The 25,792-nt window shown below is 36.9% G+C and overlaps 1 protein-coding gene across 11 annotated transcripts in view; it reads right to left on the bottom strand.

Moving 5' to 3' along the window:
• The window catches only part of ZBTB20 (zinc finger and BTB domain containing 20), a 777,577-nt gene that overhangs the window by 411,937 nt on the left and 339,848 nt on the right, over window positions 1-25,792 (bottom strand). For 2 of the 11 annotated variants that reach the window (XM_019734856.3, XM_074331602.2), the window contains exon 1: window positions 18,359-18,593. The exons of 8 other annotated variants lie outside the window; for them this stretch is intronic. The gene's annotated coding sequence lies outside the window, so the exon portion shown is untranslated. Of the gene's footprint in view, window positions 1-7,468; window positions 7,577-18,358; window positions 18,594-25,792 lie in introns of those variants that run through there. One more of the 11 variants, XM_019734857.3, reaches the window with a different exon arrangement.

Raw genomic sequence — 25,792 nt, 5'->3', positions numbered from 1 at the left:
CAAATTTGATATAAATATAGTAGATGTGGTAAATATATTTCTGGCTTAAAATGACAACAATGCAAATTGCATGATAAAGACTATATCACTGTCCCATTTTTATCTTGATAAAATCTCCTTTTAAGTGATATCATTCCATGTTAGGCTTTTTGTGCTGCTCAATATTATAATTAATAATTCATATTTTTGTCTTTCTCCTCTCACTCTGACAACTTTTATTTTTAATCGGTGGGCATGTGCCAAATTGGTTTGTTATTTATTTATAATGTAAAATGACAAGGGAATTGAATATGTGGAATAAGATAGAGAGATTTTTTTCTTTCATATGACAAAATTTTCTTAGTAATGGGGATATTGCCTGCTTACCCTTATGGATTCAAAGATTTTAGAGAGGTTAGATCAGATGGCATTAGTACCTCATATGACAATATGTGATAAATATATTAAATGGAACTGTTCATTTATGTTTTTAAAATTCATTTTAGTTCTGTGAAGACAGCTGGGCACATGCATAAAAAGAAGACAAAAAAAAATAAAAAAAAAACCCACCAAAATGTGTAAAAGACTTCCTATTCTGATAGATCCTATAGTGCCAATTAAGTAAAAATTCTGACCAAACAGATCTATTTGTATTCTTTCCTAAACGCCAAAACATGCCAATTTAGTAGGAACAAACAGAGAAAATTTCAAAGATAATGAATTTCCATTGAAACAAATAAAAAGTTCTGTCTAACGGGCTTTACAAAGCATTAAATAACCTTCGGTGCTTCCCATACCAGAAACCATATCATCTGAAGACTAGAGAATTGAATGGCTATGACAGAAGATTCAGGGTGTGTTCTCAAGAACGTCAGCAACCAAACTGTCAGGGAGGCTGGTCAGAATGAAGAATCACAGGCTGATCCAAGAACCCCATTAAATTAGAATATGAGGGATATGGCCCTAGAACCTGCACGTTAAGCCGGCTTGTTAGGTACGATCAACTTTGAGAATAGTCTTAGGGTAAAACTCCTATATCTCACCAGAACTTCCCCTTGACAAATAAGCCCTCTCAGGTCATCTTTTGGGTCTGAGTAGAGAATTCACAAGGCAAAACACATTTGAATCAGCTTCCTCAAGAGTCCAGTGTCTCCCATGTCTTCCATTAATTTAAAAAATCGTAATCCACTGTAACTGCCCTACTTCAACCAACCCCTTCTGTCTGGCTGTATGTTTGTTGCCAACCTGTGCAAATCTTTGAGGTTTTCACATCATTCAATTTGTCTCCAACATCTGGAACAAGGAAGCTTTTCCCAATAATTTGGTCCCAATTCCCATTTAAAACTTTACCACACACAGATTATGTGTATATGTAACGTAGCTCACTTCAAAATAATTTAACACCTTAATTACTTTGATCATTATTAAAATACAAGAGGTTTTTAGGTTGAGATTGAGCCAGATGTTGGGAACTGATGCACACGGAAGTAGACCCTTTAACTACACTAACTCACTACGTGGCAGAGTCTGAGCTGGAGCACAGACACTCTGACATTCTACCACCTGCCGTTCAACCTGCTGTGTGAGCAAACCTTCCCCTGCTGCTACGGACTAGGCGGGTGTTATGGGCTCTGTATCTCCGAGTTATTTCATCTATGCTCATGTGTACATGGTGTTTATCTTTCAAAAAGTGGACTATGGAAAACCTACTGCTATTGTGTGAGTCTAGCATTGTGCGGTCTGGGGTGGTCCAGTGTGAAACGGCAATGACCACGTTGCTGCCAGTCTTGTGAGGTACTTACTAGCTCTGACCTGTAAGAGCTAGATTTTTTAGAAACTCATCATTTTGAATTTTCGTAATTTATTTTAAGGTTTTTTGCTACTGTGGGTATGAGAAAGAAAATTTAACTGCTGCCACATTGAATGTGTATCAAAAAATTATTGATAGCCATGACTACTATTTGGTTAGCTCTACTTCACTATTCAAATGCGACAATGGGAAGTGGCGTCTAGGATCCCAGTCCTGGTAACTGCTATGTAATGAAAGAAAATAGAAACTAGTAGCACAGGTATAAAGCTAACCAACTGGTGACTTTTCAATAGAGCTCCCTCTATTGAACTAGATTATTTGAAAAATGTTCCCTGCGGGTAGAAAACACACACACACACACACACACACACACACACACGTACATTAAAATGTTTGTAATTAAGTTATTAGGAAAGAATCTCAATGGATCTGTTTGTTAAGCACTTTTGCTTTGTATTATAGAATCTTTCAGAGATGGGAGCTGATTTAGATGTCAGCATTTTTGATCCCAGATGTTAGGACAGAGGGCAGGTGAAGGAAGAGGGCAGGTGGAGGATATACGTGTGTACATTCACATGTGTGCACACACTTGGTGAATTTAAGTACTCTGAATTTAACGAAGAAGAAAATCCCATTATTGTGTTTATACACATTATGTGAAACAAGTACTTTTCTCCATAACCGGAGTTTACATAGGTTCTATCATAACACCTTTTGAGAATCCCTTGAAACATCAAAATGGATTTTTCCAAATAAAAACGTCCATGATTTAGCTTTATTAACATTTGAATGAATGTTTCCATTGTGTTTTCCAGAAGAGGGAACTGAGCATGGTTTAGAGAGCAATCTTTTCCACCATGATCGGTAGCAATGTTTCTCTTCGATCAGAAGATAAGCTATAGAAATACAAGGCATTAGACACACACCTAGATAAAAATAATATTGTAGAATCCAACTGGTATCTGAGAGGTGAGGACAAGCTGAGATGGACTCCTCGGCTTCCTTCTGTCCCAAAATTTTGTGTTTCCCTATTTCCTATGGTTACCACCATGCAACATGTTAAAATCTCAGTAGGGACTCTGTTTCAACTTTTCCTTTCCAAACACAGTGAAAATGCTTAATGGAAAAAAAATGTCCTTCCTATCTCCATGCCAGGCACAGTGTAAGATCCACAAACTTAAAAGCCAGGCAAATAGTCTTTTATGTGCCCCAAAGCTCGGCAAGTGACCTAGTGCTACAAAAATTCCCAAATAGGCATGTGACCTGACTAATGTGTGCTGTACGATGAGTCAAGGGAAATGGAACCATATGTACTTTCATTGGACAATCAAATAATTCCTCTCTGCCCATCCAAAACATAATTTGTATACTTTAAGGGAGATACAAGGAGAGTTTTTGTAAAAAGGATCTAATTTTTCAAATTGGTGATATAATCTGAAAAGTATAACCTAGTAAACATAGGCAAATGGGCTTAGAAAATTACGACTGCCTTAAAAATTATTACTATTCATCTGTGTACTAAGGCTTCTTTAAGACTTATAGGAGGAAATCAGGAAAAATGAAGGGAATTAACAGACTGTGATCATCTTCATGATTAAGGGTGAGGGCACCCTTCTTCCTCTGTGATGAAAAATACCAGTAACTGAACTCTTAGAGGGGGTGATAGCAGAAAAACAGCAATCAACTGAGGAGCCATGTTAGTTTTTGTACATGTTTACAAAGCTTTTCTATTTGTTTCTCAAACCTATATGTCAACCATACATCACACCTCCATTGCCCCATATGGAATGTCAGTGGATTGGTTCTATTACTCAAGTTTTCAATCTTAATGGGAAGAAGGAGGACAGGATAGTAATAGTTGGTAAAACATGGTAATAAAGGTTGAGTCTGTCTAAGACTGTACCTAACAAAATATGTATATTTAGGAAGTGAAAAGGGCAAGATGGCAGTGAGCAAGATAATGTGGATAAGGGGAGAGGGAAGCATTTATGAAGAATGCCAAGATATTTTTCCTCCATCGCATAAAGTGTCCCACTCCCTTTACAGGTAAGGAGACCAAATGTGCATTATAGTAATGACAGCAGCTAACATGGAATAGATTTATACCACAAGCCAGGAACTATGTCAAACATTTAAATGTATCATCTCATATAATTTTCACAAATTCCTAGAAGGCAAATGTTATTATTTCACATTTTACAAATGAGAAAACTAAAGGTGACAGACATTTAAAAAACTTGTTCAAGGTTGCACAGTTAAGTGGAACAGTCAAGATATGAATTCAGACCTGTCTGATTTCAAAATCCAGGTTCTTAACCACTAGGCCAGTAGTTCTTTATTCACATTGCACATTAGAATCACCCAGGGAAACTTCTAAAAACTACTGATGCTCAGACCCTACCCCCAGAACTATGAGTCAGAATTTCTTGTGTATGGGCCCCAGGCATGAATGTTTGTTTCAAAGCTTCCCTGGGTGACTGTAACACGCAGCCTGGATGGCAAACCACTGCACTAAGGTAAGACAGCAGTAGAAACCAAATCCTCAGTCTCTCTGCAGTGGCTTTTCCCCCGCCCCCCCCCCGTGTACTCCCTGCCATGTTTGTTTGTCTTGACTATAGAGGTAATATACATGTGGACATTTTTACAAAGCATTGTCACAGAAGAATAGGGCACAAGCTCATCAAAGAGAACCTGTCATATCTACCTACAGGCTATGACGAATGAACACAAAGAAGACTCACATTTATTACTGTCACCCCCAAAGGGAAGTATAGGCTGGCCTTAAAAGCCCTTTTTACCAAAGCCAATCACTAAAATTTAGAATGGCCTCCTCCTCTCCTTTTACAAATCTGGAAAGAGGCGCTACTGGATCCAAAGGGGAAAGATCCAATTACCACTCCCTTACAACACTATTTCACTCAGGATCTCAAGGCCACCGAAAGTTATTCAAATCATAAAAGTACTAGAAATAAAGGAAAAACAAATGTGCGTAGAAGAAAGACAGTGAGATTTCAGCTCAGAAGTCGTGGTTTTTCTTGGCACTCTGCCACTTCATTGCCGTGACTGAGGACAAAGTCAGCCTCAGTTTCCTTTCCTGTACTTATCTCTCTTACTGTACACATCTCTCTCCTGTACACATCTCTCTTACTGCAGTGATTTTTTTTTAAATTTTATTTTATTAAATTTATTGGGGTGACAATTGTTAGTAAAATTACACAGATTTCAGGTGTACAATTCTGTATTACATCATCTATAAATCCCATTGTGTGTTCATCACCCAGAGTCTGTTCTCCTTCCATCACCATATATTCGATCCCCCTTACCCTCATCTCCCACCCCCCACCCCCCTTACCCTCTGGCAACCACTGCAGTGATTTTAAAAGTGGCCTAGCCAGCAGCATTACCGGGAGACTTGTTAGAAATGCATATTATCCGTCTCTACTCTAGCTAGACTCAGAATCTGAAACCCTTGGGGTGGGGCCCAGAAATCTGTGTTCGAACAAGCCCTCCAGGTGATTCTGCTGCATCTACTGCATGAGGGTTGTCTGAGGATAAAAGGCGATTCTGCATTGAATTCTTAGTTTTTATTACTATCTGCTTAGGTCAGAAATCGAAAATTCTCTCATGGAAGTATTTAGAGAAATAACGTTATAGCCTACATTAGTTAGATTAATCACCTCATTTCTGAATTGCACTTTGAATGTGTAGACATGGCACAAGTCAACCAGAGGTTATGCAATTAGCTTGGAGTCAAAGAGAAAGCAAGGAGTAGAGCTGAGAAAGAAACCTCAGAGTGAACTTGATTTTAATTCAATCAAACTGTTAAGGTACCAACCACGCACTTTTATCTCTAATCACAATGAACCTTTTCATAAACAAGTCTCTATCTTCTAAGCTTAAAAAACATAACAGTAACTTTTTGGATTTTAAAACAAATTGACTTCTATAACTCTGGGCTAAAGGAAGCTCAGGAAGCAAGAAGAAATGACCAGTTTTCTACGGTGAGAAGGTGCAATTGCCCAGACCTCTCTATATAAGAAGTGCAGACGGTACTCCCTGCTCAGCTCCCATTCCTGATTATTGGAAGGGTGAAAACCATGACAGAAGTGTACAGATGCACTGTACTTTCTACTCTAATATATATATATATATATATATATATATATATATATATATATATATATACACACACACACACTCCTGTAATATTATTTGGATAGTGTAAAACATAAACTGGATTTTAGGAGATGCTTTGTGATTTCCCTCACCCTGTCAGCAATACTCTATCTTTTTACTGTAATTTATCTGATATAGCTGCTAAGATCTTGATACTTTTATATGCAACGGTGCAGAAAAACAAAGAGAGAGGGAATGGGTTGTTAATGAAATTGTCTGATTGTAAAAAGCACTTTGGAACGATCAGGTGGTAAATAATAATAAGAGAAAATAACATAAAATGCCTAGATGCTACAGCAATAGTCACTGCGCAAATGCAGAAGCGATCAGACATGAATAGAACTCGCATTTTATGTAGCTTCTGTGTGTGTGTATAAAATATACAGTTGCTAATTTTTCAGTAATACTGGTAAAATATTGTTCGACATCTATTGTTGCTATTTCATCACATTAAAAGGCATCATATAGAAACACTCATTTTTCCTAGTGACATGGAGAATGTATGCAGGGGAGCTAGAGAAACAGCCTCTTTGCATACATAAAAAAAGAGCTCAAATAAAAGGAGAGCATGAAGAAAAGAGAATAGTAATGCTATGAGAACAACTATGGAGACACGCATAAAAGTGATCTTTGAGAAACACCAGGAGCGAATAACTCTGCTAATATATGGCAGAGGAACTACAATCAAGATATATAATCATATACCAAAAACACAGAGACGTGCATTTTCTCTTTGCTGGGCTATTTTTATAGCGGTGGTTGTTTTACAATGGAACCAGGGAGAGGGGAGTGAGAAATATGCTGGGTTTTTTTTGTTTGTTTGTCACTGTTGCTGCTTAGTTTAGCTGTAATACTAACAGCAACTCCATGCCAGATTCTTCCAACAGTTGGTTCCAAGACCTCAGTGCTTATCACGAATTTGCCTTCAATTTTCTTGTTGCTCCTTTCCCTTAGTACTTCTTCATAACGCAGTGCCCATTCATCAAGTATACTAAATCCTAGTCCACGGCTACTCTACTTTCGAAGAGACGGAGAAGATGCTAAGAGTTGGGTATATTCTCTTAGTCATAGGGGAAGAGTTTGATTAGGATTCTAAGAAAGCAGAGACTTTAATAAAAAGGCCACTGCCCAAACAACACTGAGCACGGAGGGCTGAATCAGACAAAATACACAATTCTCTCCCTTCCTTTGTCCTCTCCCTTTGTAGCATAAGATTATTTTTAGGATCTTTTCTATCCATAGTCATTAAAAGGCAGGCTTGGACTTGCACATACAGCTATATTTCAAAATATCTCAAATTTCCAACTTGGAAGAAGACACCAAACTTTCTCAGAGAAACTCTGAGAAAACAACTCTGCATATTCTCAAAACTTTCACTTATTCTTAGAAGAAGAAAATGGAGAGATAACTATCAATATCAGAAAGGAGTAATAATAATATTAGTAGTTATGATATTAAGACCAATACTTTGGATTTCAGAGCATGTTTATCACAAAAATTCACCTGTTTTAAGGGAGACTCCAGGACAAGGAGGTCATTAAGGCTGTATTTCTATCTTCAGGATTCAGCCAAAGTCAGACTCCCCGGAAAGCTGTAAATGCTCTCAGAACAGAGTTTAGCAATGAGATTGGAATGAATGCTGGGACCGAGGCATAAAAGCATCTCCCTGTCCCTTGTTCTAAAAGTTAACTATTAAACCATATGTTGTTCATCCTGATTCAGTTTACTCAATTCTAGAAACAAGGACGCACTGATCAGATGGCTCCGGGCAATTGAAAACCTAGTGACCCCTTTGTGAAGACAGTGTTCCTCCCTCCCACCTACCCAAAGGGCTTCTGTTAGCAGACTATCAATTCTGTGCTACTGGCGAAGGATGGAAGGCAACTTCTTTTGAAGAACAAGTTCTTTCTCTCTCTGGGTTTTCTGGTTTTGGTGTACTCAACATTTTAAGTGCTTAATCTCCTCCCCCTACCCTTCAATTCCCTTCTTCTACTCTAGTTTATTCTTTTAATTATTTACAGACTTGCTTGTCTGGACACTTTGTTCTAGTAGAAGTTGGTGGGGTTTTTTTTCAGCACCTTTGAGTGGAATGCAATAATAGATGCATAGAGAGGGAACTGGTCTTCAAGGTATTTTTAGGTTTCATCTGTGACAGAGATCTTTCCCTTTGATTTTTCCTGTGTACTGTCCACTCTACAACTCGAAATGGCTACGACAGTGTTTGAAAACCTGGTTGTTGGTTACTGTTCAAACCATTTTTCAAAACAGTTCTTGCAAGCCCGATTTTACTCTCTCTTTTAAGGAGGGTTTTGCGAGGGTTGGTTTCGTTTTCTTTGTAGAGTCATGCTGGCACAGAAACACAGTCTAGAACACTGCTTTTAAATGTGGTATGATTGAGATTATAACCATATTGAATTTGTATTCAAAATTTATTAGAATGAGCCATGTGGAGCTACAAGGAAAAAGAGGTCATAAGTCTTCAATACTTTTCATAAACATGAACACCAAGGAATGCAAATGTTAAAATTCCCCAAGCACAACATGATATCTCACTATTGGAAAGATATTTTCTCAAGTCCAAGATTCATGGTGTGGGGGAAGATGGGGTATTTACACATGGAATTTCCTCCATATTTTTGCTAATGTGTTACTGTGAATATGCCTTAATATCTATATAATTTACATTTGTGAAAATGAAACACTTAGGTTACAAATATGACAGGAAGTCCATTTTGAATACAACTATGAATGGCAAACTTTCCTATTATAATTTTCTAGGACTGCTAATTTTCACTTATATTTCCAGGACTCAATAATTTACAGAAAATGGAAGGGGAAGAAATTTGAGATTAAGATGACGGGTGAAAATAGCTAATGGTGTTCAGATTTGTAGAAAATAGCAATATTTGTTTAAAAACCAGGATTTGGGGTCAAGTTCTACAGTGATTTTTTTATAAAAACACAATAAAACTTTCTGAATCTTCAAAGTGACAGTGAAACACCTACCCCATTTTAAATTTAGAGTAAAAAACTATCGTGAACACACACATCAAAACTGGCAGTGGCCAGACTTTGAGCAAAATAAATTGAACGCTGTGACCAGGGGAAGGGTGAGCATCAGAAATGCAGCCCAGGAAAAGCATTCGGCATGTGTAATCGAAAACCCAGCAACATACAATAAAGTTTTGTATAATTTTATTTTCAGGGAAATATTTGAAGAAATATTGTTCCAGGATTTTTGTTGTAGTTTCTTTTCTTTATCTAAAATTTCACTCTAAATTCTAGGGAAATTTCAGAAGCTCCCTCTTAGAGGTTCTGACCCAATTTAAGTAAGTGGTTGTGGCAAAATGATAAACTAAGCCAGTCCACACTAACCCCCAAATCCTTACTCAAAGCAAGGTCTTGGGGCATGAGTGAAAACTAGAGAACTCAATGAGCCAACTACACAAGGGCCAGTTGGAAAACTAGGCCTGAGTACGATCCTGGAAAATAAAGATTCTTGATCTGAACGGTACTCCTACCACTGCTTTAGCTACGTGAAAATTGTGGCTAAATTATATATCTGTACTTTTGGTGAGCTTGAGGAAAAGACAGTGTTATTTTTTGTATGCAGTTTTTTAACTGTAAACTACTATATAAAAGTAAAGTGGTATTAATGCCTCTTAAGAGAAATATATAGATTAATGAATAGATTAAAAATATATTGTTTGCTTTTATAAACGTGCTAAATAGTATTACTACAACTCAAAATAATCATTCTTCAGAAATTTGGTGAGGGGAAGGTATACAGAATACATTGGGTGAAAATAATTAGCACATTTTAATTTTGGAGAAAATGACTAGGACAAGTCAGGAGGCTTTCGATGGGAAGTCAGAAATTCCTGAACTATGAACCATCCATTTTAAGATCCAGTTTCTTCTGAACTAGTAATAACCTGTCTCCTGAAACCAAAGGGAGCGATAAAGTTGCCTATCCTCATGTACTTCACCCTTCTGGAGATCCAGTGATCGCCTGGGGTTCATATTTCTATAAAAATAACAACACAACAAAGTCTTTTTCACTGTGTTTGCTTTGATGAAATTGGCTATGCCCTCAATTAACTATAAACTTCTTTCCCACTACCAATAACATAAATATATAACTATACACAAGCAAGTGGTAATAGATGAGTTTTAGTCTTAGAACCTTACATTTGTATCCTATTTCCACCCCTTAGCCTCTTTAGGTCAAAGTTTTCTCTTCTAGTAAGTGAACATAATGGTACCTATCTCACAGGATTGTTTTAAGAATTAAATGCAAAATTCTCGGTGCAGAGAGGTCACTCAATAACTGGCAGTCAAATCACTGCCTGCAGTAAAATCCAGATAAAACATAGTCAGGTCTGTCGCTCAGTGAGTTAAGTTTGGTATCTCACTACAAAATCCATGAAGTCAAAATAATTTGGTCATTTTAGCAATACTCTTTAAAGATTATTTTAAATGACATTTCTCAAAAGACAATCTAGCTTATGGTTATATGGAATTCCTGTGTTTAAAAGAGAGCTTATTCAGTTCATAAAACAGCATATGTAGTCTTGTTCCCCCAAATCCAGGGTCATAAAGACCTTTCACCATAAAGGATAAGAGTGACATTTAAAAAAACAGATTTTTAAAAACTACAGTAGGAAATGAATATCGATTATTGGATGACAGGAAGTGCCCCAAGTCACACCATTGGAGAAGAAATGTGCCCTGTGTAAACAGCCCGTAGATGAAGAAGAGTGGAATGACTAAACACTGGAGAGAAATGGAGGTGGAAAGAGCAACAGCGAGCCCTAGAAGGCTGTAGGTTAACAAGTCATTGAAACTGACCCTAAGATGAGAGGCAAAGAAAGATTTAAGAATGCATATCTGTGTGAAGAAAAGCAGTGAGAGCGAAATTCCTAGGACTAAGGAGTATTTAGGAATAAAATCTATACATGGTATGCTCCAAGGTGGTGCTAGCTTCAGAAAATACAAATATTGATGAGTTAACTCAGAACTGAGGAAAATATAAAGCTAAATATGGGCAAATCTAAGGGGAAAAAAAATAGGCAGCTTGGGACTTAACTGTCATCACAATTCATTTGTGTTTCACATCCCACTGTTTGTGACATTAACAGAAATTTGAATTTAGCAATGAACTATTTTTGTATTGTGAATCACTGCAGCCACTTTCCATATGTAGCTACCACCACAACTAGAAATAATAGCCTTTTGATCTGTAAAATACTTCCAATTAATACTATCCAAATTTGGGGTCACTTAAGAGTGTCTCAAGTTAATTCACCCTTTCTACCATTTGAAGTGGAGTGTAATCCCTGCTCTTCATTTGCATGAAATCCAAATTATTTGTCTATTTTAGTAACACATCTTTTGGTAGCTTTTTTCTTTTACTGTCATTTTTCAAAAGATAGAGTTAGTTTTAGATTTTTGAATTCTATTTTCATTTAACTGGAATAACTAAAGTAATTTTTTGCATGACATTTAAATAGGAAAAATTACCCATGAAGTTCCTACTGTGTCAAACATTAAGCAAGTCAATTTCAAGTATTAGTATTTACACCTTATGTATGGATCATATGCATTATGTATTATATATACACATATGTATTATATGTAATGAGCTTATGTTCATTGTTCATTTTATGTCTTATTGCTATTACTGCTGTTGTTAGTGACTATCACTCACTCAGTACTGTTACATGTCAAGAACTCTTCTAGGCGCTACACACCCATGTCCTGCAATGAAGCCATTATTGCTCCATTTTCCATCTGAGGACTTAGAGACGAGAGATCCCATGTCCATGATCATATAGTCATTCGTACACATAAAGGTGATGACCAAACCCATGGCTGTGCACTACAAAGTCTGTGTGTTTTTCACTACATCGTTCTGCCTTTCATACTGAGGCAAGGCTACAATTTTAAAAAGCTAACCTACTGTGTTGTCAAGATTCCACGCAATTGCTTTTTTCTAATACATTGTTATTGCATTGCATCGTCATTCTCTTAATATTGTTTCCTCTTCAAAAGAACATCTACATTGATGTCTACATGCCTTATGGAATGTAGTTCAAACTAAAAAAATTATTTAAGCTCCTACTATGTAGCACCTGTTAGGCTAGATATCAGTTCACTATCATGTTAAAATACAGATCTTGACAACGTAGTATCCTCTCCTTCCTGAAGATGCCTCTTTAGGTAAAATTGTATTTCTAATCCTTTCAGTCACTGATGGTACAAAGAAATGTAGCCCTGTGTGAAAAACATTAGGGCTTTGGATTTAAAGGTTCCTTTTAATATAACAAACCTAGTTAGTCACAAATTGTTGAAACAAAATCTGTACCATGAAGGGCATTTAAGACAGATTTAAACATCATTTCTACCTAGAAACAGAAAATTAGTCTGCATAATGTCATTTATCTACGGAGCTAAATTATGTTATAATTTTCATCTATAAACCCAGATTCTTATCATGTGTCACAAAGACTCTTATTGTGTGTCACAATTCTTACTGTATGTCACAGTCACATACTATTGTTAAGTCATCTCTTTATCTTTAGTCCCTTGAAGATTGACCTCATAACTTATCCACCTCTTAGACCCTTGGGATTCCAGAACACTGGCATTCAGTTAAAAAACAACAACCAAACAACAACAAAATCAGAACACACACACACACACACACACACACACACAGAACAAAGAGAAGAAAATGAACGATCTTGTGACTGACTGTGCACTTTGTTTCTCCCCTTACATTACATACAGGTCCCCATAAAAAAGAGCACCCCAAAACAAGGAATGCCCTGAAGCGACTGGTATGTTCCCCAGAGAAGTTTATTAATGCATCAAGGAATATATATATTTATACACACACATTATGAAATAACATGAATATAATTGGAAGTAATGGGGAATGCAGTACGCAGCAGTGTCTCTAAAATAAAGCTTATTTTAATATTTATATTATATTACTTTACATTTTATATTTAGTAATTTTATTCCCTCTCTGCCCCTAATATAATATGTATACTTTCATGATATATACCTAATATATATCATGAAAGTAGAAACTTTATCACCACAGCATCCCTAGTTTCTAGAAGAGAGCATTGGTTCTATATACTCAATAAATATGTGTTGAAAAGGGAGAAAGGAAAGGAAAATATATATATAGAAACCCTAATAACATTTCTCATATTGTTCTGAACATAATAGAGGGGGCAGGTATCTCCAGTACTTTTCTAGGAAAACATGAATCACCAATGAAATTTTGAGCTTTCATCCTGTTCCTCATAGCAGCTACTAAATTCCTTCATGCACAATATGTCCCTTCTAGCCTGTCGATACCCAATTTTTGGCACTGCTAAGACTTGGGGGCAGAGAACTGGGCAGAATCAGCTTGAGTCCTTCTATATTTGCCCCACCTGTCAACAGCGGGGGCTGATGCCATATAGGCTTCAGCATTCCCTACAGGTCCGCTGAGCCTCCTTGAGGGGCAGTGAAAAGAGACATGTAAGTCTTCATAATGTCAGGCGCACTCACTCACACATTTCTCTCCTCCTCTCAGAAAGGATCCTGGTACCTGATTGATGATGGGAGAAATGAAATTAGAAGGTCCCATGATATCTCCCATCCCAGTCTTGGCGGATACTGTCTCCTACTGAAGAGAAGGAGGACCCTACAAAGGGTTTCTTATGTTTTGCAGCTTCCAAATTGTAACAGGGTCCTACAATATAAAACTGCTATCAACAAATGTATACTTTTACTGATGGAAAAAGTGGAAATCTTGAGTTTTACTCAAGAGGAGATTATGGGGCAATTCATACTTATCCTAGTATGGAGAGGTTAATATCCCAGTACCGTGTTTCCCCGAAAATAAGACCTAGCCGGACCATCAGCTCTAATGTGTCTTTTGGAGCAAACATTAATATAAGACTCTTATATTATAGTAAAATAATACTGGGTCTTATATTAATGTTTGCTCCAAAAGATGCGTTAGAGCTGATTGTCCAGCTAGGTCTCATTTTCGGGGAAACACGGTAGTAATAAATTATCCTAGATAATGAGTTTTTTCATACAACAAACTGACTTGTTCTTTTTCATCTTTGTTTTTCTAATACCCAGATCCAACAAATGACTTAGCATACAGTGGTTTTCAATAAATGATAGCTACAAAAATTAAAGACTGTTTTCTACAATTGTGAGATATGGCTTAAAGCATTCAAACAAATGCAGAGTGTTTCTAAGCTTGATCTTTCCAGTTTTATTAGCAGGCAATCGTCAGTTATTATTGAACATGCATTAATGTTTTGGTTAGTGTTAATATAGCAAATCCTCACTAAGTGTGGTGTGGCAAGCCTACCATTTTGTGTTCACATACTAGAAATTTTACAGTCATAATCTTGAAACAGTGGTTTTCAAACTTCAGTTTACATAACAAACATGGGCCGCTTCCTAAACTGAAGATCCCCAGGCTCCAGGCTCAGAATTTCTAATTCAGAAATTCTGGAATGGGGTCCAGGAATCTTCCTTCTGACAAGCACTTCAGGTAATTAGGATACGGTGGTCCTTGGACTACTTACTATGGGCTACAAAGGGAGTGTGAAAAAAAAAATCTTTATGCTTCACCTTTACAGTATGGAGGAAGGACTAGCCTACCCAATGGGACTTAACCATTAAAACTACTTGTGTAAAGACCATGCAGTTTGCTGAGACTTTTGAAAATGAACCAAGGGAAAATGCAAAGTCAAGAAACATTACATTTCTAGCCAGAAAGGGCTCTTTTTAAAACCTCACAAAGACTGGCAGTGTGTTTAAAGTAAAAGAGGGAGAAGAATAGCAGCAGAGCTGCAGGATTTCATGAACAACTTAGGGAAGCAATGTTGACTCAAGAGGTTTATCTGACAAAATGTGTTTGAATGTCTATTATAAAAGTGGATGACTTCTAAGTCTTTGACTTACTATAAAAATATGTATGTATATATTTATATGAAATAATTTAAAAAATTCCCTCGATTCCTTATTTGCCATAGATCTTGGTCTTGTCAACATTATTGCTTCCCCCCCCAACCCCCCGAGAAACTTATCCCCTGAGATTGAATATCTACTCCTCCACACATGTCCCAGAGAAGGTATTGCTTCTGCTCTGCCCTGACCTTTAGGTCTCTGCAGCCTATAATTATTTTCAATGGGAGTTGTCTCAGCACTGAGTTCTCTAAAATCTCAGAGTCTGTCATTTTTAAAGAGCTTTAGTTAATGAATGATGGAAATTGTTTTATTATTCTTATGCATGTTATAAATTGCATAACTTGTCATGGTTTTCTCTTCAACTTGGCTGCAAGCAAGTTTAAAGGCAAATGTATAACACCTGACTGAATGTAGTTTGTATGCTGACTTCACTCCTGCCTCCATTTTTTATATCCTTGCCTTTGTTTATTGTTTTGTTTTATTTTGTTTATCGTTCTTATCTATATCTAATTCATGTTTTACTGTATTATCTTTTTTTAGCCATTTTAATTACTCATTGGAACAAGGTGGCAGAAATACATGAAGGAAACAAAACAAAACAAAGAGTGTGTGCATGTGTGTGTGTAATATATATATATATATATATATATATATATATATATATATATATATATATATCAGAACACACCCAAAATATAAAATAAAAACTTCCTCAAATAATGGAAGTGTTTTGTAGTCTTTGGGCTATTAGAGTCACTTGATTATTTGCAGGTTTGCAATTTAAGGAGGCATAAAATTTAAATATCACTATGAGAAGATCCACATGAAATTGGACATAGGTATTTTTATTACCAGATCATTATTCTGACATCCTTCAGTTCTGAAAGTCAACTATAGCTGTGTTAGTCTTTAGACAGACTACAAAAAATCCTAGGCTTAATCAGCTTAACAAAGTGTACAATTTTGAAAAATTTTTTTCTTTTAAAAAATTATACATTTTTATGTATCATTTACTTCTATGTCTTATATATATATAAGAGCATCTTCAAACCACACACTTCAGTCCTTTGCCTCCATTATTATTTTCCTTTAATAATTTTCATTAAGCAACAAGTACTAATAAGTAATCTCAACACTGAAAGCTTATTTTCAGGCTGGGTTGAGTCTATTTTCTTCATTTCCTCTGAGAGTGATCCAGGTAGTCTCAATCTGACTCTAGTAAAACTCAGGTAAGTTAGAAGAACTCTAACTGGGCATTAGACATCTCCACAATGATGCTCATCTTTGTTTGTCTGTATATGACTGCACGATTGCTCTGGGCTGACATATTATTATGTTTGAGACCTAACTATGATTTTTGTTCTCGTATTAATTTCTGGATCTCGTGTCCTTCCAGATACAAAAGGAATATAGTACCACTATAGAATAATGCCAAGTAACGCTCATTCCACCCCCCCACCCACCCCAGCGTGGGCAACCAATCGCCAACTCATACTTCCATTACATCACAGTTGGATTACAGAAGTGCTTTTAGTCTGACCTCTGCATGTCTCTTGCAACTCATTTGTAGATTGTCCAGAAGCTAGCAGCTGGACTTCATTTTTGTTCCAGCAGTCACCATTTTATAATGTTTCTCCAATTCACTACGAGTTTCACTATTGACAAGTCAATCCCAAACCTCAAAAGGTATTTAAATTTAGTGTGCTAAATCAGAGAGAAAATATTATCATTTACTTGCCATAAGTTCATGTCACTAACTACACTTTACCATTCATTCCCTATATATCAAAGGGGTATAATGATACTACTCTACCCCAGAAGACTAATGAAATACTTAGCAAAAGTAAATGGTTATAAAACACTTTTTAAAATCAAAGTGCTGTATTTTCTTTTAACCTTGCATAGAACTCTGGTTCAATTTTTGAGCCTTTCCAAGTCCTCATAATTCTGTGGTTTCATAATAAAGCAGGCAGATGGTTTAGTCTCTGAACATATGCTTTAAATGCCCCTTTTGCTATTTCAAAAGAATGGACCAAATTGTGCCCTCAAATAATCACAAGAAACTTTAAGGAGGCTGCCTCTTGAAATCTGAGGACAAAACGTTATCCAGTGGGAATTAAACCTTTAAAAAACACTTTCTAAACTTTCTTATGAGCTCTACCCTACATACTAAGGCAAACTGTATTTTTTTTAATAAAATAGGATATAGTAAGGAAGAATCTTAACTAGCACAATATTGCATGGTTCAAGAAATAGATTAGGAGGTAAAATATAAGTTTTATATAGTTACGTTTTAAAATCCTGATTCTCTAAAACCTTATGAGAGTCATCTGATTTAATTTCTGGGAGATTGCCAGATTTTCCTTTTTTATTATTATTGCTATTACTATTACTATTATGTAGATGCTTTATTGGTAATGTACTTTGAAATTATTAATTAGTTAATTTAGTTTAAACTATGTTTATGCCTTTGTTTTAAATCCATGTTATTCATAGTTATTACAACCCTAAAATGCTATTTCACCAGCCAGTTATTCTCATTTTCAAAAACAGTTTGTTGTCGATCAAAGCACATTTTCTGGGTTTTCATAGGATATGAAATGCATCCTCAGTGGATATATATGTTTTGATAAGGCCGTTCATATAACCTAGCTGTACTTAGGAGAGTATCTCTGTTTCTTAATGTCTACATTTTATACATAGAATGAGGCTTTATTTCCACACCACACCACATTTTTATGTATTTAAGTTTGGTTTTGGAAAAGCCTCTAAACAAGTTTCACTTATCTCACAATGTCCCCAAAACTCAGTAGTCTGATCAACGTTTCAGATAAAAAGACCACACAATTGACAATAAGTACCCTTCGGTTATTACAGAAGCCCTAAGTTTAAGTAACTACATATTCCAAAACTGTAATGTCCCTTTAGAAATTCTGAAAAAGATCTAGCCTGATGCTAATGTAAAACAGAGTTTACTTTAAAAAAAAATAAATGCAATAGTTAAACCGAAATGTGTTTGGGACACTGTTAAGACAGTTCATAATTAACGATGTTGAGAACAACTCAAGAGCCTTAAATCAAGTGATAATTTTATACACATATCCACAAATATCTGAGCAAAGTTGGTAACTATTATTAGGGCAAAACATTAACATAATCTTCTGCTGATATAGACATAAAGTAACTCTGAGAAATCCCTCCTCCCTCCTTCTCATTTCTCTAACTTTCACAATAAATGCAGCACTGAAAGTAAATTCTTAGTCAACTTAGAAATACACCGAGCAGTATTCCAATAAACAACAAATTGATTTTAAAAACTCACCATATTAAAAATTTACCCCATCTTTCCCTTGCTTCCCCTTGTTCTTTCACTTTCCATGCACACATAATCACACTTACCTGCACAAGTCTGAAACATCAGTCTATATATATTTTTTGAAATGTACCGATGCATTTTTCTGTGTTTCTTTCTAACCCTCGGGAATGTTAAGAATTTAGGAAGAGAGCCACAGCTTAAGAGAGCAATTATTTGCCAGTAAATACTCAATTTGCTTGTCCTGTGATTTTTCTTCTAACTTGAATATTCAATAATCCGTCCCTGACTGCGTCACAAGCACAAAAAGTCTTTTCTCCAAAGGAGAACACTTTCGCCAATCAACCTTCAGCCATGCCAGGGCACAGCTCGTCAGGGTGATTTGTTAGCTTTAATTAATAATTCCTCACGCTGGCCATTTTAACAAATAACACAGTGAGACTGGGACGCTAGATGGCTATGATTCAGGCCGATAAAACTACAGTGGAAAGGGGGTGGAAAGGGGTGTGTGTGGGGGGAATTCAGACGCCGTTTATAAACACCTCTAATCATACTCTTTCAGTTTACAATATAGAGGACATCTCAGCTGAATTACCATGTTATGTCCACCAATTTGTATTCAGATGGGAGCCATATGTTCCTCCACTTTATCTGCTAAGGCCTCCTCGGTGCCAACACCACCATCGGGCAGACAACATTTACAAAAGAGGTCTCTAGCCTCCAGATTGCAAAAGTTTACTGCAGGGTGAAGTTGAGAAATCCGACATATACGGCACTTCTCAGGGAGCCGGTGTAACAGTCTAGAAACACGGAGGTAAGACCTACGAGTGTTAGATTTATTCTTATCCTGCTGATACCGGGCATTTCATTCAGTCTTGAAAAAAGAAATCTCATACCTCATCCTCAAAACAGTTAACAATAATGGCTTATTTGTTCACACATTCCACAAACATTTATTGAATCCCAACTATATGCCAAGCACTGTATTAAATGCTGAGATTTTCTTTTTTTTTTTTTTTTTGAAACTGAGACTTTTCCAGTTAACTGTCACAATCCATGGGGGGGGGGGGGAGATTTTTTTTTTTTTGAACATACAGATAATGTGCTTGAACAAAGCCATCAAACAGGTAGTGCACAAATAAAAATAAAGATTCATAACACCACCTGTGTGGTTCAATGAAGTAATCAGTACTTGACAGCACATGTGAGTCCATGTGCAAAGGTGATGCTCAGAGTAAAAACAATGAATACTAACAGGTAAAAAATAGTTTTTCAAAGATTAGAAAACTTCCCTCAAAGTGACTAGAGTATGCAGAAACATATCAATCAGCAATGGTAATACACAGGAAATTTTATTCATGTCCTTGATCTAACTGTGTGCGTGTGTGTGTGTGTGTGTGTGTGTGTGTGTGTGACTGCAAGTTAATTAATAATTGGAAACATATTTGTTGATCACCTACTCTGTCCTAGGAACTAAATAATACTGGGGACCAAAAGATAAACAAAGCACAGCTTGTGTCTTCAAGAAGCTCACAGTTTAGTCACTAGACAAAAGAGAAAACACACATCTAGATAGATAATTAAAATACAACATAGCAAAAGCAATGCCACAAATATGCCTAGAAGTACGAGGCAGGGCTTCCAGAAGTGATGCATGGACTGTATCTAAAGGTAGAGTTGGAATATCATTGGTAGGAAGAACAGTCTAGGGAGAGGCAAACCTTTGAACCCTTTGTAAAACTCTCATTACAATGACACTATCATTTAGGAACTATGGTATTTAAAGCATGATAATTTCAGATCCATAATGGTAAACATTTTGGTAAAAATGGTAAAAATAAATTTCTTAAGAAAAAAAGGCTCCCCAAAACTGTAACATCTTGACATCATTAGAAAAGTATACATCATCTCCAGAACTAGAACAAATTGTGACAATACACATCCTTCTTACTTTCGGTATATTTCAGTGTCTTAGGCAAACAGGAAACCTCCATGACACATGTTGCCCTTTTTGCTTTTTTCCAGCTCATGTATCTTCTTTTAACATGTACATAGTACTTCTGTTTCCATTGTACCATAAGATAAATCATATCTGCATGATCAGTAGGATGGGGAACACCTATATCCACTTAGTGGTCACACGTACAACTCTTGCCAGAGAGTGCATGCTACATGGTACTAAGGGTGAGATGCTGAGAAAATAAATGATTCCTCCAATTTCCCCAAAAGGCATTTTTCAAGAGTCAGTAAACGCTCCTGAAATGACAAGGCAGCACAGAACCACATGCTACGGCAGCCCCCTTTTCCCTTGTTAAAACTGCATAGACTCTTAGAAGGTAAGTCAAAATTGTCTACACCTTTAGAAGCAGCGTGGGGTAGTGCTGCAGTAGAGCGGAGAAGGAGTTGGAGTCACATAGGCTTAGGTTTGAATCCTAGCTTGGCTGCTTACTATCTGTATGTCCTTGGTCAAATTAATTAAGTTCGCTAAGGCTCAATTTTCTTATGTCTAAAATGGTTTGTTGTGAAAACTGAAGGAGAAAATGTATATAAGGTACACAGCATAGCAACTAGCCCAGAATAGGTGCACAGTATATGGTGCTTGAAGTACTCAGAGTTAAAGCTTAACATCTACAACAAAGATTTACTATTTCTGGACCAAATGACACATAGATTATCTAAGCCTGCCTTAAACAATAAATATAAATAAGTCTTAGCTAAAGCAAATTGCATTTGGTAGTCTGGTAGAATTTCCTTTGAAAATGTTAATAATATAGCTGAAATGGTTGTGTTTCGGAAAACAATGCTGACAGACAAAACAGAGATAGATGACACAGGGATTTACCAGTTACTACTAGAAAAGACTTCTTCCTTTTCCACCTGATTAATGCATTACACCTCATTTGGTGGAGATGGAAAAGTTTATTTGGGTCCCACCACTCAGTATAACCACATGCTCTCCTCAGATAATCCGATGCTGTGAACTTCATTAACGACCAGCTAACTACCAGCGTTCTCCAGGCACCCTGATGCCCTCTCCACATACTTTGCAGCCATCTCCAGTTCTTGACTGAAGGAACAAATACCAGTGGGACACACATTTACTGATGTGGATAAGGTTGGTTCTAGGTGAAACGGGGTATTCCTTCATGGAGGAGTCATTGGAAGGGCTTCACCAAGGCTCTTCTCATTTCTTTGAATGTCTATGTGAATTTACTACTTTGGGGATTCTTTGGGCTAAGGGACTGCCTGGGGCCTCCATTATTGGTTCTCATTGGATGGCCTCTGGCTGAGATCAGGTTTGTCTGAGAAAACCAGTGGATGAGTTAATGAGCACAGGGACTGCCTGAGCCCTACTAACCTGTGTGGGATATCGTGGGCAGCTGGAGCTTTCTAGAAACTGTTTATTTCTCACTGGAAATCCTAACTGGTAGGAACTAAAATTGTGGAAGATTAGTTCATGTACTCTCTCCTCATGATACCTGCATTGTAACCACGACTTAGTAAACTTTTGGCCCGGTTGGGCCCCTTCTTCCTTATTAACTAATTGTCTGAGTCTCCAGCCGAACATCAGGAAATTTCCTCCACTGGTTGAAAATGATGGCAAGCAGAAGTTATTACAGAAACAGTTCTAAGTAGTTGCTACTTTCTATAACCTTTTCCAAATAAGTTCCACATACTTTAGTTTCCAAACTCAAACATTTTTACATACACAGACAAACACTTAATTCCTAAATGTTTTACTAAGTAATAACTAGATAATGAAGGAGGGAAAAGGTGATTTAATTCCAGTTTCAAATTCAGATTTCTGTCTAAACCAGTATATCAGAAAGTAAATATTCTAAAATGGTTAAGTGGTGATTGATATAGTCGGCTGGCTATACCAGGTTGAAGTTAAAAACTTTAAATTTTCTCAAAAGTTCCTTATCCCTTGAGGCATTGCTTTCTCGGTGAAAGTCTCCAAGCTTCACAACTGTGAAAACTAGGATCCCCTGAAGGAGAAAAATGTTTCTTGTCAGAAACTAGTCAGGGTAGTTCAGAGAGTGAAGGAGTCCAAGATCTTATCAGCTTTCCTGTGACCTTGCTATATGATTTGCTGTAAGTCATTTAATACCCCCTGTGTCTCAGTTTTCTGTCATCCTATCTATGATGCCTAAATGACATTGTCAAGGTAATGTGGAGCAAATATTTTGATCATATCATACAGCATGTGCTAAAGTCCTCAATCCCAGGGTATCCAAATAACTACCAGTATCATTAGTAGAATGACACTAACACCCTGTACGATCTTAAATCACAGTATTGAGCACTTCATTGTCGCCACTTTTTCAGCTATAAAATGGGTACAGTCACGGTTACACTTTTCATCAAATAGTGTATTGAAATGCAGAGACTATTGCAAAATCTAAAATTTTTCAACAGAAGTTTCATAAAATGTAAAGAAGAAATTGACCAACATAAGCCACTAATGTGGATTTTCAAATATAGCAGAGGAATTGATTTCAAAATATCGAGGCATAAGATGAAGTGAATGTTCCAAGCATATTTACATACTTACAGAAAAAAGTCTATTAAAAGACAGGAAGCAATATGACCCTTTATTTGTATTGCTGGCTGCATTTTATGGTGGATCCAAGATCCCAGTAATGAGAAAACAGAATCAGGAAACGTGATTTTTAGCAGACTGTTGCACGATATAGAAAATAAAATGCATTCACGGATAGGTTGGCAGAAATGTTACACATGTGCTTCTGAACCAGAACTATATGAGCAGCTTTTCATACTTGGCAGGGTCCTGTTCCTGAAGTGTCCCCTTAGAACCCCATCCCACTTCTCATTTCTCTCTCTCTCTCTCTCTCTCTCTCTTTCTCTCTCTCTCTCTCTCTCTCTCTCTCTCTCTCTCTCTCTCTCTCTCTCTTTTTTCTTTAGTGGTAGGCGGGAATAATGACCAAAGGGAGGGGCAAAACAAACAGAAGTGGTCACTGTCGCAGGATCACAGAGCGACGTGGCTACACCCGCCCACACTGGAACCACAGTGGGTGGCTCATGAGCAGGGCGCCGTGGGAACCACATGGGCCTCTCGGGGAAGTCAGCACCCGTATAATGCTCAGGAGTGCTACCTGCTAAGGACTAAATGTGCACATTTCCTTACCCACTCACAGCACTGGATTTCAATACAATTCTGTGCTAGTGTTACACTTAGTGAATGATCTCAGTGTGATAGATACTATACAGATTACACAAAAGTATAATTCCTTTCTACTCAAATTTCACACCTGACAGGATTCTAAGGAGAACTCTGAATTTCCTATATTACTGGGTAAAATCTTAGGCAACCAGTAGATACGATAATTATATTTCTAATATTTTTATCAAATATATTTCTTTAGTTTTCATCTGTCATGAGAAAATAATACGTCAATACCTCAATTATCCAGCATTGTCCTATTCATTTATAAATAAGCCTATCTTGATTTAACATGGTCAAGATCCTAGAAAAGAGAAAATTGAGTCCTTGAGAAATGAAAAAAAGTTGCCATAAAGTACACATGATTGCCCAAACTCATCTGTATTTATCAGTGAGACTTTAGCCTGAAACCAATATATTCTTCCTTACTGCGACCTTCCATTCATGTTAGATGGGAAGATGGGACACTTCCAGAAGAAAGCACAGTGACAACTATATGAAACCATTGTGCATCTCAGAATGAACAGGAGGCAGAGTGGGTAAGGGAGGGATGAGGTACCCATGGCTGAGAACTACGTATAGCTTAGCTTGCCAACGTGTCCATAACTGAGTCCTGCAGAAATCGATGTGGTAGAGCTCTACACAGAAAATCATGTTCATGATTGTTAGGGGTTGAATTGCGTCCCCTCAAAATTCATATGTTAAAGTTCAAACCCCCTTGTATGTCAGAATGTGACCTTATTTGGAAATAGGGTCATTGAAGGTATCATTAATTAAGATGAGATCACACTAGAGTAGAGTGGGCCCCTAACCCAATATAACTGGTGTCCTTATAAAGGGGTGGGGGGGCTCGGACACAGACAGGTACACAGGGAGAGCACCATGTGAAGGTAAAGATGGAGATGAGGGAGATGCTGCTACAGGCCAAGCAGCACCTCAATTGCCAGCAAACCATCACAAGTTAGGCGAGCAGCAGGGAACAGAGTCCCTCTTACAGCCAAAAGAAACCAATCCTGCTGAAACCCTCATCTCTTCCAGCCACCAGAACTCCGACACAATACATTTCTGCTGTTGCAGCCACCCAGTTTGTGGTACTTTGTTATAGCAGCTCTAGAAAGTTAATACACTAATTGTGAATAGGGAATCATCAGGTAACGATTAAATCACGATTAGAATACTTCGTTTAAGAAGGTGGAAAAACATAAGATTCACTGAAGAAAAAGTGTCATTAATATGCTTTAAGTAAATAAACCATTTGTTGTTTGAGTGGCATCTCGATGACTACAATACATGAAACATAGTTTTTAATTTTTGCTAATGCAACAGGCTGTTGCCACCTTTACGAAAAAGACAAAGTAATACGCAATCTACTGAAGACATTAAAGAAAGTGTCCCCAACCTCTAAGAAGCGTTTTGACTAGCAAAGCCGATAATGTGAATTTATTTTTGTTTGTTTAAAATACATAGCCTACTGAGTGTGAAATGGTTACCAAGAGAAGTTATTATTGGTAGAGAAGAGGCTGCTTACTTAGAAGAGAACTATTAAGAAATGGGACTTGAATCTAGATCAAAACTAAATAGGCATTCATCTAGATGAGAAGTTACAAACAATTCTAAGTATGTGGAATACTGGGGGAAAGTAAGAAGAGTGAGGCGAAGCTCGAGTCAGAGGGAAGATATGGAAACAGTAGTAGAGGGAATTTGAGAAGGCTAGCTGGTATTGACAGTAAAACAATCTGAAATGGGCATAGAAAATGATAAAAAAAAAAAAAAAAAAAACTCTGGCAGGCTGTAAGAAAGACAAGAGGGTAGCATTCTTGTATTCTGAACAAGAATAGAGTTAAAAACATCTAGTGTAAGAATTAAGCTCTCCTTAAAAATAGTGCTTTGAATGCTTTTGTATGGAAAAGAAAGGCTGTACCTTGATTTTTCTTTAAAAGGATTCAATAGTGGAATGGAAACTTTTTTTTTCTTTAAGCGAAAGCTAAGCAGTTATGGCAGGTAGGTCAAGGAAGAAATACTTCATGGAACAGGAAACTATAACTTTATACAAAGTGTTCTCTGGAGAAGTTACAGAGAGAGAGAGAGAGAAAACAAAACAGCCCCATAAAGTTTGTTTGTTGTGTTAAGTAGCTTTAAAATCCTACCTCTCCTAATTGTTCTTAACATTTTATTCAGCCAATTATCAAGTTAATTTGGGGAAAGAAAAATCAACTTGACTTTTTGACAGCCAACTCAATCTAACTGGAAAATTCAAATCCTACAAGAATAGGACATAGGGAAAACTCTGCATAGCAACATTTTGAATGCCAACAGAAATCCATAATGACAGAAT

The sequence above is a fragment of the Rhinolophus sinicus genome, chromosome 17 (genome assembly GCF_057876585.1).
Source record: "Rhinolophus sinicus isolate RSI-liver-muscle chromosome 17, RSI-T2T, whole genome shotgun sequence".
Classification (NCBI taxonomy): domain Eukaryota; kingdom Metazoa; phylum Chordata; class Mammalia; order Chiroptera; family Rhinolophidae; genus Rhinolophus; species Rhinolophus sinicus.
This window is presented reverse-complemented; position numbering and strand designations above follow the sequence as displayed.